The sequence below is a fragment of the Apteryx rowi genome, unplaced genomic scaffold (genome assembly GCF_003343035.1).
Source record: "Apteryx rowi isolate R43461 unplaced genomic scaffold, aptRow1 scaffold_206, whole genome shotgun sequence".
Classification (NCBI taxonomy): domain Eukaryota; kingdom Metazoa; phylum Chordata; class Aves; order Apterygiformes; family Apterygidae; genus Apteryx; species Apteryx rowi.
The window spans coordinates 1,439,111-1,455,494 of record NW_020448375.1 but is presented as its reverse complement, the minus strand read 5'-3'; the positions used below and the strand labels follow the sequence as shown (position 1 = coordinate 1,455,494).

At 39.0% G+C, this 16,384-nt stretch overlaps 1 long non-coding RNA gene across 1 annotated transcript; it reads right to left on the bottom strand.

Moving 5' to 3' along the window:
* Positions 1-4,229: 4,229 nt before the first annotated feature.
* LOC112965207 lies at positions 4,230-16,184 on the bottom strand. Its single transcript, XR_003253212.1, has 3 exons — positions 15,844-16,184; positions 5,456-5,557; positions 4,230-4,369 (listed from the first exon to the last, which is right to left on the bottom strand). It is a non-coding gene; the product is annotated as an uncharacterized LOC112965207 (long non-coding RNA).
* Positions 16,185-16,384: the final 200 nt, after the last annotated feature.

Genomic DNA, 16,384 nt, shown 5'->3' with positions numbered 1-16,384 from the left:
GGCAGCCGGTGGGGGTGCTGGCCGCGCGCGTGCCTTCGAGCCGCAGGGGCGGAGAGGGGCCCTCTCGAGGAGCTTCGGGACAGGCGAATAGGGCCGTCGGCCTTTGGCTAAGGTTGAGCCGAAGCTGCTGCCCAAAGCTGTGCCTGCCCCTTGGCTGGCAGGTCTGCTTTCCCATCGCCTCGACTCGCCGCACGCTGTAATCAGACACTCGTGAAGGCTAACTCACACCCGTGCGCTCTCCTTTCCCTTCCTTGCTCCGCTTGCTGCTGTTCCACCCCGGGCCCGCTGCAGCCGCTGAACCGTGCCAGCCCTGCCGTTTCAGCACGGCCGCGGGACTCCCGCTCGCAGAACGTGCCTAATTTTACAACAGGAAGTTTTTCAAAAGTGTGCTGAACAGCACAGACCACGAACATCTCCCGGGGAAGCATAGGCAATGTTAGCGTGCAAGCTGCGAAGCTGTAAAGCTCCATACGCTCATCTCTAAAGAAGTGAAAACTATATGGCATTGCCCTTTGTATCCCTTGATGAATATTGTTACTGCCAGTTGTTCCGTGAACCTAAAACTAAGCAGGCCTGAGCTGGTGAGAGAAAGACATTGCTATGATTTATATTTATTCAATATTTGATGATCATTATAATCCTTTTGGTAACTGTTAAGCTTGAAATTACCAATTCTTTTGTTTTACGCTGAGAGTAGCAGTAGTTCAGGAAAAAACACTGCTGAATGACAGCAGGCTGAATGTTCTGTCCATGTTAAAAGGCTTCACAGAAGTATCCTGAGGAAGTTTCAGACAACAGCAACGTGGCAGTATGTGCGCAAGTGATTAATAAAGCAGTATGCTATAATTCAAAGCCCTTCTTCTGTAAATAGTTATTATACTACCTTGTTCTGCTTTTCTAATAGGGGGTCTAACTTATAGTAGAAGATATTATTGCATGTAGTATTTACAAACTTTAAAGATTTAAATCTTTATTTTATATAATACTCTCATACAAATAGTACATTCTAGAAATGTTGTATATAGTTAAATTATTCAGACATAATGATAAATAAGAGCAAAAAGACTATTACAGCAGGAATTCTATATTAGTGAACAGAAATGGATAACTTCTGCAGACTGAACAAGATTTTAATTTAATTAGTACATCTCCAAGTTTATGCAATTTGCATGCAATGCAGCTAAACTCTAGATTTTTCCAGTGGTAAATTATTTGTCCACAGGAGTTTCAAAACCTTCAAAAGTTAAGGGTTCTAAAGTATTGCATTCTGGTTTCAAAATCAGAGGCTATAATATTTGTGAGATAGTTTTGTTAGCAGAGTTTCATGACAAATACAAAGCATTTAGAGCACATTTATATCATAATTCTCCTGTGCTTGATGGTGTATGTTTAAATACTACTACTAGATTATATATAATTTCCCAATATTCTTTATTAACTCAGAATACTGAAATGTTTTTGGTGTCAAAACTGACAGTACCTGAAAATAATTTGTATTATGTGTCACTATCATTATTTAAAATTAATACTGATTTCAAGAGATTCTATTCCAATCCAGATTTAGTTCTCTTCAGAACATCTCAGACCACCCTCACTTTCAATGGAATAGAAAGCTTGCTTGGGAGCAAGATTGGGAAGTCCAGTTTTAAAACTATTGGTACTTTTAAAACTGTAACTTAAAGTTGAGCAAAGGAATAAAAATACCACTTTCAGATTCCGATTTATATCAGCTAGTTGGTTTTACTTTACCTGATCATGCCTGGAAAGATTGAAGTATATATGGGGCATGTCATCATATGCCATTTTCAGATATCCAAAATGTATTATTTATGTTTATAGAAGACTGTAGTTGTTATCAAATGCATAATGCTTAAAGGAGTCAGTGAGAACATGAGACTATGGGGAAACAGACTTTTCCATTTTGTTTCTTCCATATACGCCATAAAGAGACTTTTTATAAAAACATACTGTAATGCACACAATTACAATTAATACACAATTTCTCAGTACCTTTATTTGAACCTTTGAACCATCTTCTACTGTAGATACTGAGGAAAGCACCATTAGCTCTTAGAAAGTAAAATAGAATTGGTATCACAAAGCAGAACTCCATGCCAGCAATTCAGACTCAGGACAGATGACAACAATAGCCTTGTCCTAAAGAGATCTCAGGTTAGTTTCTAAGAAAGAAGCATGTGCATAATCATCATTTTTTGGCAATTTCAGCAGAGGCACCAAGCAATGGTCTCTGAAAACTCCTCTGGAAGTGTTTGTCCTTCTGTAGGAGTGCTTATGGCTGGGTACAAAAATTCATATTCTGCTCCCTATGATGAAAATAAATGGGCAATTTATTGAGACCCACCACCATTGTCACTGAGACACATAATTCACATTAATGTAGTAAAGCAAGTTAGGCTGGACAAAATACAGTTTTGTTGAACGGTACATACAAACATAGTTTTCCTGTTAAGGTAAATATATAAAGAGTTAACAAACTATTGTTACTTATATTAAAAATATTTTGGTATGCTGAAATCAGTTTTCAGTTTGCTGTATTGCTTTTCTGTTATTCCCTCAAAATACATTTTTGAGAAAACTTTTACAGCAAAGATAAATAAATCCTTACTAATGTCATTAAAGTGTTCTTGTTACAAAACCAATTGTTTAATGGAAGAATTTTCATGGAAGCCTCTTTATTTATTTTTAACTAGTTACATGCTAAATTAGGACTTGTCAATAAGAGAAAACTGATCAGAACAGCTCTGTATCAATGGAATAAGACTATCCTCACAGGCAGTTATTGTGGAGTAGTTATAGTACACTCTTATTCTGGAAGAAATTCAATATTGAATATTTAAATACTCTTAAATACTCTTTCTCCTCCAAAATAGTAACATCATGAAGAAAACTGCCTATATACTTATCAGACTAGATATTTTCATGCCTGCTGTTCACACAGTAATGTTTTCCCATCCTTAACTTAAACACGCAAGACTGTTGCCAGGCATATATTTCTGGAAGAAGCTATTCCAGCTAGATGCAGATCTGTTTCAGAAGTATACATTGGATAGGTGGTTTAAGTAGCTCTTTAAAATGTGTTAGAACATAGATGGTTTGATAAATAGGGAATTACTGGAATAGTCCACTCATGGCTTTTGAATAGTCAAAGATCTGCGTATAAAAAAACCTGCATATCCAGCAGGGATCAAAAACTTTTTTGTCAGCTACTACCACTGGCAATGGCAGTGACATGAACAGCAGGGAGAGAGATGGTAGATACCAGTAGCAGGGGAGAATTCCAATGTCACTCCTGCTATTGTAGGCCACCTATCACTTCAGAGTGGCTGGCATAGTACTAGAGCTTTAACAGTTTCACACAAACCTTCCTCATATGCTGAACTGCATCATTCAGTATTAAGTGAAGATAATAATTCATTAAGTACAACAGTTCATTTTAACTGTGCAGTTATCTTTATCAACCAAAACAGCAATCTCCTTAAAGAATGAAGTAAGGTCTATTGACCAGACATATGTTCCAAGTAACTATTTTTTGGTCACTGAATCCTGGAGCGGCCTTTTTTGTTAATTTATTTAGAACTGATAACAGGCTGATGTACCTGAAAGTTACATGAATCACCATGCTTTTTTTTTCTTTTTTGAATATCGACACTCTATTAGTGCTTAATCCAGTTTCTGGGATTTCCCTACTATTCCAGATTTTATTATGGGTATTAGTGGGATGAGATACTTCAGCCCATTCCTTGAAGACTCTTGTGTACAAATTATTCAGGCTGACTGATTTTAAGATGTTTATTTCTAGTCAATATCCTACTACTTTACTAATTAACTGAACAGCATTTCATTATCCTTAAGTGATGTAAGCAAGTTATAAGAGAAAAGGAGATACCTATACCCATGATTGCCTAGAACTACATTTACACAGAAGATGTTCAACTAATGACTGCAGGGTGCACTGTTCAAAAAAGTAAGCCATGATTAGATCTATATGTTGGAGTACTGTTGAAGAGGATGAAGATGAGGAGAGAAGGGTGTGAAGAGTTTGGTTTGCTCAGAGAAATCCAGCAGCATGGGCCTTGTACAACTAGGGGTTTCTTACTATGCTATACGTTAAATTTAATTAAAGCTCAGTTTAAAAACTGAACCTTGATTTGGGAGCTTAACATACATCTACATTAATATAGCTTTTGATAACTGACCACTGACCTTCTAGGATGTACTTCTCTGAAGCAGATAGTCTTTCCATTCTCCTTAGAACTGCTGTTTCATACAGATCACTTCATGAAAACAACACACAAACACATCTAAAAAGTTTATATCAGGACCTGATTCTTGGGTGGCAACATTAAATCTGCAAGAACAAGAAAGAATCAGACGTGCTGAAACCAAAAGATCACAAATAAATTTCTCAACATGCCTATATCCAGAGCTCCCCATTGATTGAAATATATCATTCTACTTAAAAATCAGTGGCAGAGTATCAGCATAGATATTAGATTCTACTCTAGAACCTCTGCTTTCCCAGAGGCTAGAAGAAACTGCAAGAGAGGAGGGGAGAAATTTGGAGCGCAGCAAAGTTCTGTGAGTTCAGTTAGTGAAAGTGTCTGGAGGATCTATTCTCATCCTGCACAACACAGAGTAGCAGTGACACTGTAAAACACGGTACAGCCAATTCAGAACCCTGGTGAGAATCAGGGGAAGGAAACAAGGCTTAGTACAAGCCTTTCTTTCTTTCCTTCCTCTTCACTTCAAAGGAAAGGTTAGTCCTAGGAATCCAACCTCTCTTAAATCTAATTACTTTAATTTGTCTTCCTTTACCAATCAAATTATCCCTCCAAAGAACAGCAGGTGCAGTGACACTTAAAATTAACTCTTCAAATGTGGGAGATGTGTAATAGAAGCACCTGGGGCAAAATTCTGAGGTCTCTTCAACTGTAACTCAACCCTTGTTTGGACAGACTCCTGTGGAGTTAACAGCAGTTTAGCACAGAATTATGGAATAAAACCAGGGAAGAGCTCTGGAATTAAATCATGTCCTGAGAACATACTTTCCAACTTCTGACCTCTTTTTCTTGATTTCTCCCCCAAAATTATAATGCTTCATCTAAATGAAATGTATTTCTGTTTTATCTGACTTAGATTTAAGGCTGACATTTCCAAGGATACAGGGCTAGTAGTCTGAGGTATTTGAATTTTACAATTGATAAGCATACACATAGACAAGCAGCTTTCCTCACAGCAGATGTAGGAAATCAGAGCTAGGTCAGGATGGGAGCTGCATAATATAAGCTGATTAGCAGTATTGTATAAGTAAAGGGAGAAGGAACAGACAAATGATTTAAAATGGAAGAAAACACAGGGAACAATCAGTTTGCTGCATTGAAATACTTATTTTAACATCAATTAGCTTTTTCTAAGAAGAAGAAATCTTACTTACAGGTCCAAATCAGAAGAATCAGTTCTGTTTTCTCATGTTACTCATCAAACCCATCAACTTTTCTAAAACATCTGGCTGTAATGACAGCAGTAGGAGCTGCAACTAAGAAAAATAAAATTACATTTCAGCTTTATGGTTCAGGTAAATATTCCTCACAAATATCTTGCAATTCTAGCAGGAGGCTGTGGAGAAAATAGAAAATAATCTCTATCAATTGTTCCCACAAAATTCCTCAGAGCTGAAAGTGTTTCTCATGTGGAAGTATAACTTAATCAGGAAGCATCTAGAGCTTTTACACATCTAAAGGTCATTCCACCAAAAATAAACATAAAGATGTTGTCAGTTTAATGGAAGTTTAGTTCAAATGCCATCCAGAATTTGTCATCTGTTTGTCAACTCTGAGGTCATAACAATAAGAAAACACCTGCACATCTGAAAATAAAATAAAACCTTTTGTTATGCCACATTGTTCCTACTTGATCATAGCCTAAACTGAAAAAATATTGGATGTGATCCCACAGGGCTAACGGGAGCAAAATGTGATCTGACAAAATCAGTGAGCTAAATATATCAATAGACTGGTGTAGTTTCACTTTCCCAAAGCTAACAAAAAAGAAACTTTGAATACCATATCTCTGTCTTAACTGGAGTTGCTTTCAAATACTAGAATGTTTGTACTGTCTTCATTTGTATTCTTCAACCAAGCCAAAATAATCTGAGAGAATATGATTCCCTGAAAATCTTACAGAAGACATCTGCTTGATTGTCAGTAGTACCTGATGAAATGTAACTGCACTGTGTGCAGTGAATGGAAGATGGACAATATCCAAACAATGTCCCTTTAGTTAATGTGTAGTTACAGGAATCTTAACAAGATGAGCCAATTCCAACGCACTCTTTTACTCAGAACTTGGATGTAGATCACTGAACATGAGGTTACAGGATTTTAGTTTCAAAATATTCTTGCCAGATATGCTGACAATTGTTGTATCATCTTTTCAAACCCAAATATAAAACACACAGTTGCCCTCACTGCCCTCATAGGACCTCAATCCCTTGAAAATTTCTCAGCACATGGACTGCATAATGGTTTACTTAAATCCCCTTATCAAAATTATCCCAAGCTTTTATCCCTACCGTTCAAGTGATTATTGAATCAATCACAATACAGCACTGTAATAAGATATGCCTTTATTTGCCTGTTCAGAACCAAATGACATTACTCCAAACTAGTGACATAAGACTTAGAAAAAATATTATGTGTATTTGTCTATTACACATAATCACTCAATGTTTTTATTAATTATGATAAATTATGACAAATTAGAGTTCTGTATTATGTTCCTGTGTCTTCCTTATACTCTCTTTAATTGTGCAGTTAAAATATAACTTCCTGTTATATGCTATGCCATAAATGCACCACTGGGGGTTATATTCTCATCTCATCAATCATAAAACAAAAACTCTTGCAAAGATATTTTTTCTAAGACTTCTGTGCTGGACAGGCAAAAAGAGAAGATGTGATTCTGTGCAATAGTGGAATAGCACAAATGGATATAGAAGCCCAGTTAAGTTGCTGGCATTTTTTTGGATACTTTAAAAGCAGACATATTAGCCCTTTCACAGCTAAGAGGCAGAATTCAAAGAAAGATCGAACTATAGCTGTCCATGCACAGTTATTCATATTATTCTGCATTTAGGCCTATTTGAAGTCCTGCCATCTCACTGGAGTGGTATCTAGTGGGCTTACTGTAAATAAGGATTGAACTTCTGCTCTTACAACAGACTCCTGTGGTCACCTTCTTAACTCCTTCAGAGAGGCACTTGATTGAACTGTAGTAAGTATTCTTCAGTACCATACTGAATTATTTTAGAAATAGTATGCATAAACAATTGTGTATTATAAAAACAGGAGAGGGATCCTGTGTAAACTTCATCTTGATATTCTTTTACAAGTGAGTGCATAATCCTGCAACCTGAAATTCTCTTCATGTAGTTTCTTTTGGGAAGTCTTCCAGCTGCTCTCATGTTACAGAAGGAAGAAAATTACATAACATACATATTTGACTAGACTAGCTCACAATATCCCACAGTAAGTGTATATTCAATACAGGGGAACTTGGGCTCTACAAGAGCCAAGCATTATAGAGGGCTCAGTCATGCAAGATTCTACCTTTTAAACTCTTTCTTACTTTGCCAGGACTTAAAATGCTCAGCACCTTGCACTATCAAGTCTTACTGCCTGCTTGGTATTACTGCAAACTTTGTGTACTCAGTTCCCTCTCTTGCAAGTTGTTCCTAGATGTTTAGAGTTGGCTCTACTGCCTGTGAAGACCTGGAGCTAAAATTTGTAGGACTTCAGTCTCAGAACTTGATTGTGTTCCCATTGATTAAAGCAGTGGAGGGTGAAGGCCTTAATATATATAATTTTCAACAGCTAAAATTATACCTAATTCCACATGAACTTCAGCAAATACAGATATGGAGCTGGCCTTCTGCATATATCTTCATCAACATATTTTGATACCTTGAAAAGAACTCATCAAACACATACACATGGAGCACACTCACCTTTTAATGGGAGACAACCTTTACAAACATCATGAATATTAAAAATATGGCTGTGTCTGACCTTATCACAAGATGGATTATTTTGTCATTTCTAGTCTCTTTTCCTCTCTCAAGCTCCTGTTAACATCTCCACTGAGCAAAACCAACATATTGCTTGGTAGGGCTATGCTTATGCTGACTAGCTAACGGCTGGGACAGAATGTGAAACAGCTGGGTTTTACTCATCTTTCCTTCATGGGAGATGCTCATATGAGTCTCTCTCCTCTGCCCAGCTGTTGATTTTCATGGAATGTATAGGAGTGCAATTGCTTTTGAAATTCTTCTTCTTGCTCAAATTTATGTGAAAGTGGCCATGGAGTCAAAGCTTCTTGGGAAAGCTTCTTGGCAGACAGGTAGCAGGATTGCATAAACACTTTTCATTTGGGACCAAGCTAGAAATAAAAAAGCTATTCAAAAAGACTCCACGGAATTTTCAAAAAATGTTTTCTCATCAGAACTTGCTGATTTATTGAAACCAAACTTTTTGCAGGACTACTAGCTTTGACAGGGAAGTTTTCAGGTAAGGGAAAAGGCAGAAAATGCACCAGCAATGATCTGGTAGTATAGAGCTCAACTGTGCTGTAAGAGATAAAGGTTAAAGTCGTTGACTGAGGTAAGAGAGAGGAGAGATTTCAATCACAGTCCCAGTGACTGCCCTAAATACACTTATTCCAGGATGATATTCTAATTTTTCCACACACAGATAAAAAGATCTTGTTTCCCTCTCAGTGAAGATCACCAAAAATTAAGAAGTCTCAAAAGGTTTTGTGGGATGGAAGGAGAGACCAGAGCAGCTGACTTGTTCTTTGTCTCTGGCTCACTCAGCTTGCCAAGACAACTATTTTGGTAACTCAGGGTTTGCTGAAGAATGGAACCGACCTATTCTTGCTAATTGCCAGGCCACATTCCTAACACTGGGAACAGAAGGAGGGCTGTGCTGTCCTAAAGCTTAGCAAGGATCTTTCCATGTCAGGATAATCCTCTGGAAATCAGATCCACTGGCCTTGTGCTTTGCACAGTCTGTAATTGTTTAAATAGACATGATATTTACACCACTAAAGCGTACCGAATAGATGATGTTCAGCCAAAAAGAAAATAAAATATGAAAAGATAGAGAGATATGAGAAAATTTGTAATATGCACTTGGAAACAAAAAAATCTAGTTCTCTGGTGCCCTGGACTATTTAGAAATATAACCACTGGGGAAGGAAAACAGTCTTGCCTGGGTTAAAAAAAAAAACAGTTAAAGATTGGAAACAATCTTTTTAAGTACAACAGTCTAGAATTTAGAAAAAAAACCTGATTAATGTTATCACCATTTACAGTAACAGCAGTTCTGCAAACCAAGATAAGCATAATCCAATCTTGTGTTTCAGTAAATTGATTACGTTTGGGAAGAATTATTCCCCTAGTGCTGCAGTGAACAACAGATTTTAGGCATTATCCAGGTCTCAGTCTTCTTCAGAAACATTGGAGTCCTGACTTACAGTCAGTTGGAGCAGAAGTGAAGTAGAATCCCACATTATCTACTTCTCTGACCTGTCAGACATTATTGACCCTACAGCAGGGATGGCTGAAGAAGTTTGTATCTGATGATAAGCTACAGATTACAGTCCAGTGTTTTAATTTAAAAGGAAATTAATGACACTTTACATTAATCTGCAGGTTGTAGACTGCAGCATAGTGGGGATGCTTCTTTCTGTGGCCCTGCTGTAGGGGTAGGATGCTTCAGAAGACAAACGAATTTGATAGGTATAAGCAGTAACCACTTCAGCCATCCTATCCAAATTCACATGTGAACATGAGTCAAAGCCACTGCTAGAGATGGGATGTTTACCCATCATACTGTATCATCGTATATTCCATCAGCAAGAAAATTAAAGGAAAATGATTATGAGTAGGATTCACTCCCCCTGCTCAGGAGGCTTTTTGTAAATACCTCCTCTGAATGTTGTTTTGTTTTTTCAGGATTATGTAGACTAATACTTTCTGCTTTGATTTCCTTACTGCTAAAGACTCTGTATTAAAAATTGTCCTTGAAAATAATCATTTATTCATGAGTATACCTACAAGTATGATTTTGTATATAATTTTTTTCCGAAGGTTATTGTGCAGGTGAAGATTTGTCCTGACTTCTTGGCTAGTTCAAAGCTCAGCACAGAAATATTCTCCAGTAAAATAACATGGACATTCTGTGCTATCTAGGAGTCTTAAGAGTCTCACTTGTTTGCAGCATTAAGTAAATGTGTAAATGTGTACGTTGATCAAAGAAATAGCTAATAAAACTATTACATGGTCCAGGAACTCTCTATCTCACATCTGCCAGTCCTGCTGACACAACTGACAAGTGGATGATAGATTTCCTACACAGAAAAATAATAATGTTAGTGCAAGCACTGAATCAAGTCATGTGGAATACATGACATGTAAAGAAAACAGGACTGTCAAAGTGTCAGGGAACTGCAACAGCAAGCTGCACCATAAGACGAGCCCAAAGCCACAGCAGGGAGGGCAGGTGCAGTGACCCCACTGACAAGGAGCCAGGAGGTCAAGTCAGGAAGTCAGGGTTAGGATCATGTCCAGAGGCAGTAACCTCCAGGGTCAGCCAAGGGTCCGGTGAGCATGTCTGTAGTGATGAGGCAGGTCCAAGGCCAAGCAAGGAAGTCAAGGTCAGGATCGGAGTCAAGAGGTACAAAACTGGGTGCAGCCATAGGTGCAATGAAGCTACGGTGCAGCTCAGGTGGGAGCCTAGAGTGAGAGCCTCAGCTTGAAAGCAGCTCCCAAGAGGAAAGGGCGAGCCCCCACTGCAGCTTCTTCCAGCTCTCTATTCGCAGCTTCACTTATCAGCAAGCTGGTCTTGACCAGCCAACTAAACTTCTAGAAGTGGGGGGAGTGTACTCCCAGCCCTGATCCAAAGAGCTCTTTGTATGGCTAAAAATGCTCTTCTAAAGTTGCTTTTACTCTTTTTACTGGGAGCTGCCTGGTAGTTCTCAGGTAGATGCTGCTCCAAGAGGAAAAGCCAGAAGGAGCAGACACTTCTGGACATTTGTTTCTCTTTCCCTCCTAGTCTGCTGCCCTCTTTGAGATTCCAGTGTGCCAAGGAAAGAAACAGAGATCCTATCAGCTATGCACCTGTTTCTTCAATTCAAGCAAATAAAAATATTTTGGAGGGATGATTAGGGACAGAGCACTGATATTGTTAAATCAGTTGCAGTACAAACAGAAAACAGACAAAAACTTCTCTTTACATGTGGCATATTCTGCTAGCGCTCATTAAAAGATAGTTTTACTCATGAAAGATGGTTTTCAAGCTCCCTTTTTAGTTGTTTTTCTCATAGACTCTGTAATGTGCCTGCTATTGGGCACACTCAGTTCTGGCAGTGTTTTTTTCTTTTTTTCTTTTTTGACTGATACATGCTAGTAAACCTTGAAAAACTAAAACAGGTTTCTAGCTATTTGGGTCATTATAACCTTGAATACAAAACAGCAGTTTATCCACCAGGGGGAGGCCTGTAAATACTAATGGATGATGACTATTGTGGCAGTAAGAGGCTGTGATGGACTCTAAATGTTCTCCCAATTTCTAATGAAGGCAGGATTATCCTGATTGCTGGGTAGACCCAAATACCTCTTCAGCCAGAGTTCTCTATTAGAGCTCTGTCTAAACGACTCAGGATGAACAGGGAATGGTTAACCAAATATGCATATTTTGTAAATATTAATTTAGCTTACATAGGCCATTTATATCGTATTAAGCAACTGAGCTCTAAAAATCCAAGATGACTTCCTCTGCTTATGTTCTGTGTTTAACTTTGCTTTTCTCTGCATACAGATCACAGAAATTAATGTGGGTTTCACTTTGTTCACAGCCAGATTTGCTTTCTTGTTTTAAGATAGGGTTACATCCCTTGTGGAAAATAAACAATGAAAAGAATAAAGAATACTTTTTAAATGGAATTAGCTTCTGGAGTAAAAAATCTGAAATTTGGAATTTGAGTGTATGTTTTTTCGATGCCCAGACTTAGTGTAGATGAATGGTGATTGAAACATGTACGTTTAAAAAGCTTTCCTCTATTTAGCAAGTACACTTAGCCATCTATTTTCTCATTAATGTTTTGCATTTTTTATTGAAGTTAATAGGAGCTATATTTATGTACCAAATTATTTGCATTTGATTACTGTAACTCCAATGAGCAGATGACACAATCAAACTGTATGGGCCATACAATGGCTGCAGCGATACAGCAGTCAGTGTGAGATCAGACCCTCTGTGGATAATGATCTGTTTCATCAGCTGTTAGGCTGAATTATGCACATGACAAAAAGGTCAGTGAAGTTATCTGTAGTATAAGAGGCAGAGTAGCAGAAGATTGCAAATCACTGCATCTTTACTTTTCCGAAATAGGGGACCAAATCATATCAGTGATTTTTTTTGTTTTGTTGATACAAAGAAGTCCACAATTCTGAACAAACCAAGAAGTCAAAAATCTCCTCCGCTCTGGTTGTAGTTAGCAGAGAATTTTTAGTTAAGGCCTTTTTACTTTTAATTGAAATGGTTTGTACAGTTAGAGTAGGATTTTTTTTCAAAATGCAATCAGTGGAGTTCTGTGCTATTCAGTATTGATACTCTGGATTTGGATGAAGCATCAGGCTCTGGAAGGCATGGTGGTGGATTTGTCATATCTATCTAATCTGAAAATTAAGAGACTCCATGTGCCTGCTGCATTTATTAACAGAGCCTTTTTACAAACTCAATCTTAAATGCATCCAGCAGAGAACTTGGACTGACTCCCACTTAGGAATACAGCTCTAGACACTTGCCATACACATTACTTACCAACAGGTCAATCAGCAAAAGCTTTCTAGAATACTTGATCCAGAACAAACATTTTCAACTCATAGTCCTGATTAATCAAGCCTTTTCTGTTCAGGTAATCTGCTAAATTATCATGGGCACTCAGAAGGTAGACCAGCCAATTTAGAGCTTACCACAAGACACATTGCTTCCTGACATACCACAGAGATTTACTTGCTTACAATGGTGCTGCTTTGAACAACCTGAATTATTCAAGTGCATTTAGGAAAGAAGCTCTCTGCAGCAGGACCATGGATAGTCTGCACAAACATGCCAGGCCATCTTGGACACAACTGTCACCAAAGTCCTTGTGTGAACAGTAGATGAAGCAGAACACCTTGGCAGACAGTTCATGATCCATCCATGAAAGAAGATATGACAGCATGCAGTGAACTAACTTCCCCAAGTTGGCCTATACTCTTACTGCCTATGCTGTCCTGAGGTTTCTGGAAAGCAGTTGCACATATAAAATCGATTTACCACAGGCCATGGTATAATGTGGAAGTTGAGGCATATTCTCTCCATAGTTTTGAAGATCAAAATGGAGAGATGATGTAGTTGCTGGCTTGAGGAAGGAATGTTTTTGCTGACTTGGGGTCCTGGATTATTCCTTGGAAATCCAATTGTTCACATGAGCCTAATGATTTTCTAATTGGTTGATGTAGAATCTGTCCATTTTGAAGAAAAACACATGAAGACCTTGTAGAGTTTATTATCTTTGGTTAACTATGATTACATGGTTTCCGGTTGTTTTGGAACACCCTGGAACAAATGCTCTTCTTGGCCTGCAAAACACTGTGCACACATGAATGTAGAGAAGTCAGGAGCACTATGTTTGCACCAAAATGAAGAAGACAGAAGTATCTCAAAAAAATAACAAAAGCTTCTTGATTGTTTTCCCTTCTGAAATGGAATATATAGATCTTGAAGCTGGAGTCTCATCTTAAAATACCCAGAGAGTACAGAAACTTCTTTATAACAAATTTTCCTGGACCTGAGATTTTTGCTCAGCAGTATTCCTTACATGAACATTTCCATTAATCAGTCTGGTCATAAAGAAGGCTAACAATAATACAAACTAGAAGCCATATTGTGTTGGAGTTGCAGTTATGGCCCAGCACAACATTGTATTAGAGAATAAAAAAGTGAATCCCTGAGTTGCTATCCCCTATAACCTACCTAGCTGGGAGTCCTTTCAGCTATAAAAGGGACTCACTAAAATGATTTTACTTCTCAGTCCACAGTCCTTTCTCCCCTGCTTGTCCTCATGGATCTCCCTCCTGTAGAAGATCAAGAGAACCCTGAACTATTAGCTCCTGCTAATGTCTGTGAAATGTACTCTCCTCCATTTCTTAGCATGGCACATATGCACAAAAACATCTAACTTACGATTGTTAGATACTCCTTTGAACTTTCCTTTTATTAATTTTTCATCTATTTGCTGACCTCCTTTAACTCTGCCAAGTATACAACTAGCTATCAGCTGCAGCAAAACAAAGAAACCCCATTCTTCATTTCTCTATTTACACTCCATCAGGCACAAAAACTATGTGTATTACTTCCTCAATTTACATGAGCAGTTTCCCTGCAAGACCTTTTAACATTTCTCTACCCTGTCCCCTGAAGTCAGCTGCTTTTGTTGGTTTGGCAAGGACTCTGGTATATGCCACAGAGAACTTACAGTTTAAGCATGCCTCTTACTGTTCTGAAAATAAAACTAAGAGTGAAATTCCTCTACAGACTTTTACAGATTGGAAGCAGAACAAATATCAGATATCAAGTCTTTTGAGGCAACTGCTAACATTAATGAAGCTGGGCAGTGATGCCTTTGATAGAGCATGAGAGGTAAGCAGGGTTAGGAGATATGTCCAGGGATGCGTACCACAGTCCAGGACTGATTGTAAGATATGCAAGATCTGTGATTGTTGCTATAACAAATGGATAAGTCAGAAACAATGATACTGATAATACAGGCATTTTGAGGTACAGACTGAAAAAAAACCTGGTCAGTTTACAATATCTGTGAGTCAAAAACACACAATAACAATGAGGATAAAGTGGTCTTTGATGGACTACTGCGTAGTTCTGAAGGCAAGGAATGTACAGAATGGAAGAGTTACAGGAAGGAAGGAGTAAGTTTGAGGGGTTATTAGGTATGCCAGCATGATAAAAAAAACTCATTCTGCCAATAGATAAAGGAGTATCAACATCAAACAGTATCAAGAAATCTTTGAGCTTTCCTTCCCCAAGTGGGATGAGATCCTGACTGTCCCCAAGAGTGTGAACAGGCAGGTTTTTCTTAAGTAAGAGGTACCTCAGTAATGAATATCTCCAAGGAATGCATGCTTTGAATTCCTTGAAGCAAGTAACTTTGCAGCAGGTAATGTCTGCACTTAAGGGACACTTCACTGTTCTACTTAAAGTAACTATCAACAGGCATCTGTGGCTTCTCATGTCTGTCAGATGACTACAAGTGGAACAATTATGAAGTACAGTTACCTTCAACTAAACACTTATGGGGAGTGCATGATAAGCTGATACAGCAGCCATAGAGGAAGACATTTTAAAGCTTTACCCTTTGATATATTCCTTGGTATTAGTCAAAGAGAGGGTTGAGACACATTAAATTGCAAAGAGCTAAAGAAAATCAAAACAACCGAATCTGAAGAGCATGCCTGTCCACCCTCTTGGAAATAAACATTATTTTTATTTGCTATTTGTCCGGTTTAGTCAATTACAACCTTAAGTTATCAGTCACAGCGCAAGCAGGACATTCTCTGGGCTTTGTTCACTATGTCAGGAGGTAGGAAAGAATGAATGGGCTGTTATGCCCCAACCACAGGAAGCTGTGAGTATGCTGGAGGGCTGTGTTCTCCATGGACAATGCTTGCCTAAAAATCCCATTCTCGTGCATCAGACTTACACTTTCGTAGCAGGAACTGGACATAATAGTAAAGCAGCATATCTTTTATGTTTACTTTTCTACGCATATTTCCAGAGTCTGCATCAAGCACTGATTCTGTTAAGTGGACCTGTAAAACGCATTCGCATTCCTGCAAAAAAGTAGACGACTCGCTCAGCACACAATCTGCTGTGCTGCCTCCTACGGAAGCCCTGGGGGTTGGTCCAGACTGTAGCTTTCTGGGGGCAGCAGCCGTCCCCTTGATCGGTTAGAAAGGGCTCGCTCCAGTGCGACAGCAAGCAAAGCAGCCCTGGTCAGAAATCGCCAGTAACCCGCGCCACGCGGGGCCGAGGGTTCTCCCGCGGGTGCGGGGCTCTCCCGCCGGGCCGGGCCTGGCCGGGCCGGGCCGTGCTCGCTGCTCGCAGCGCCGGGGCGAAACTTCCAGCCGCTGCCCCGGGCCTGCGGAGCCGCCGTGCGGAGCCGCCGTGCGGGGCGAGCAGCGCGGGGTGACGCAAGGGGCAGCTCCTGCCCGGCGGCCCAGAGGCGGCCCAGTGGCGCTAGA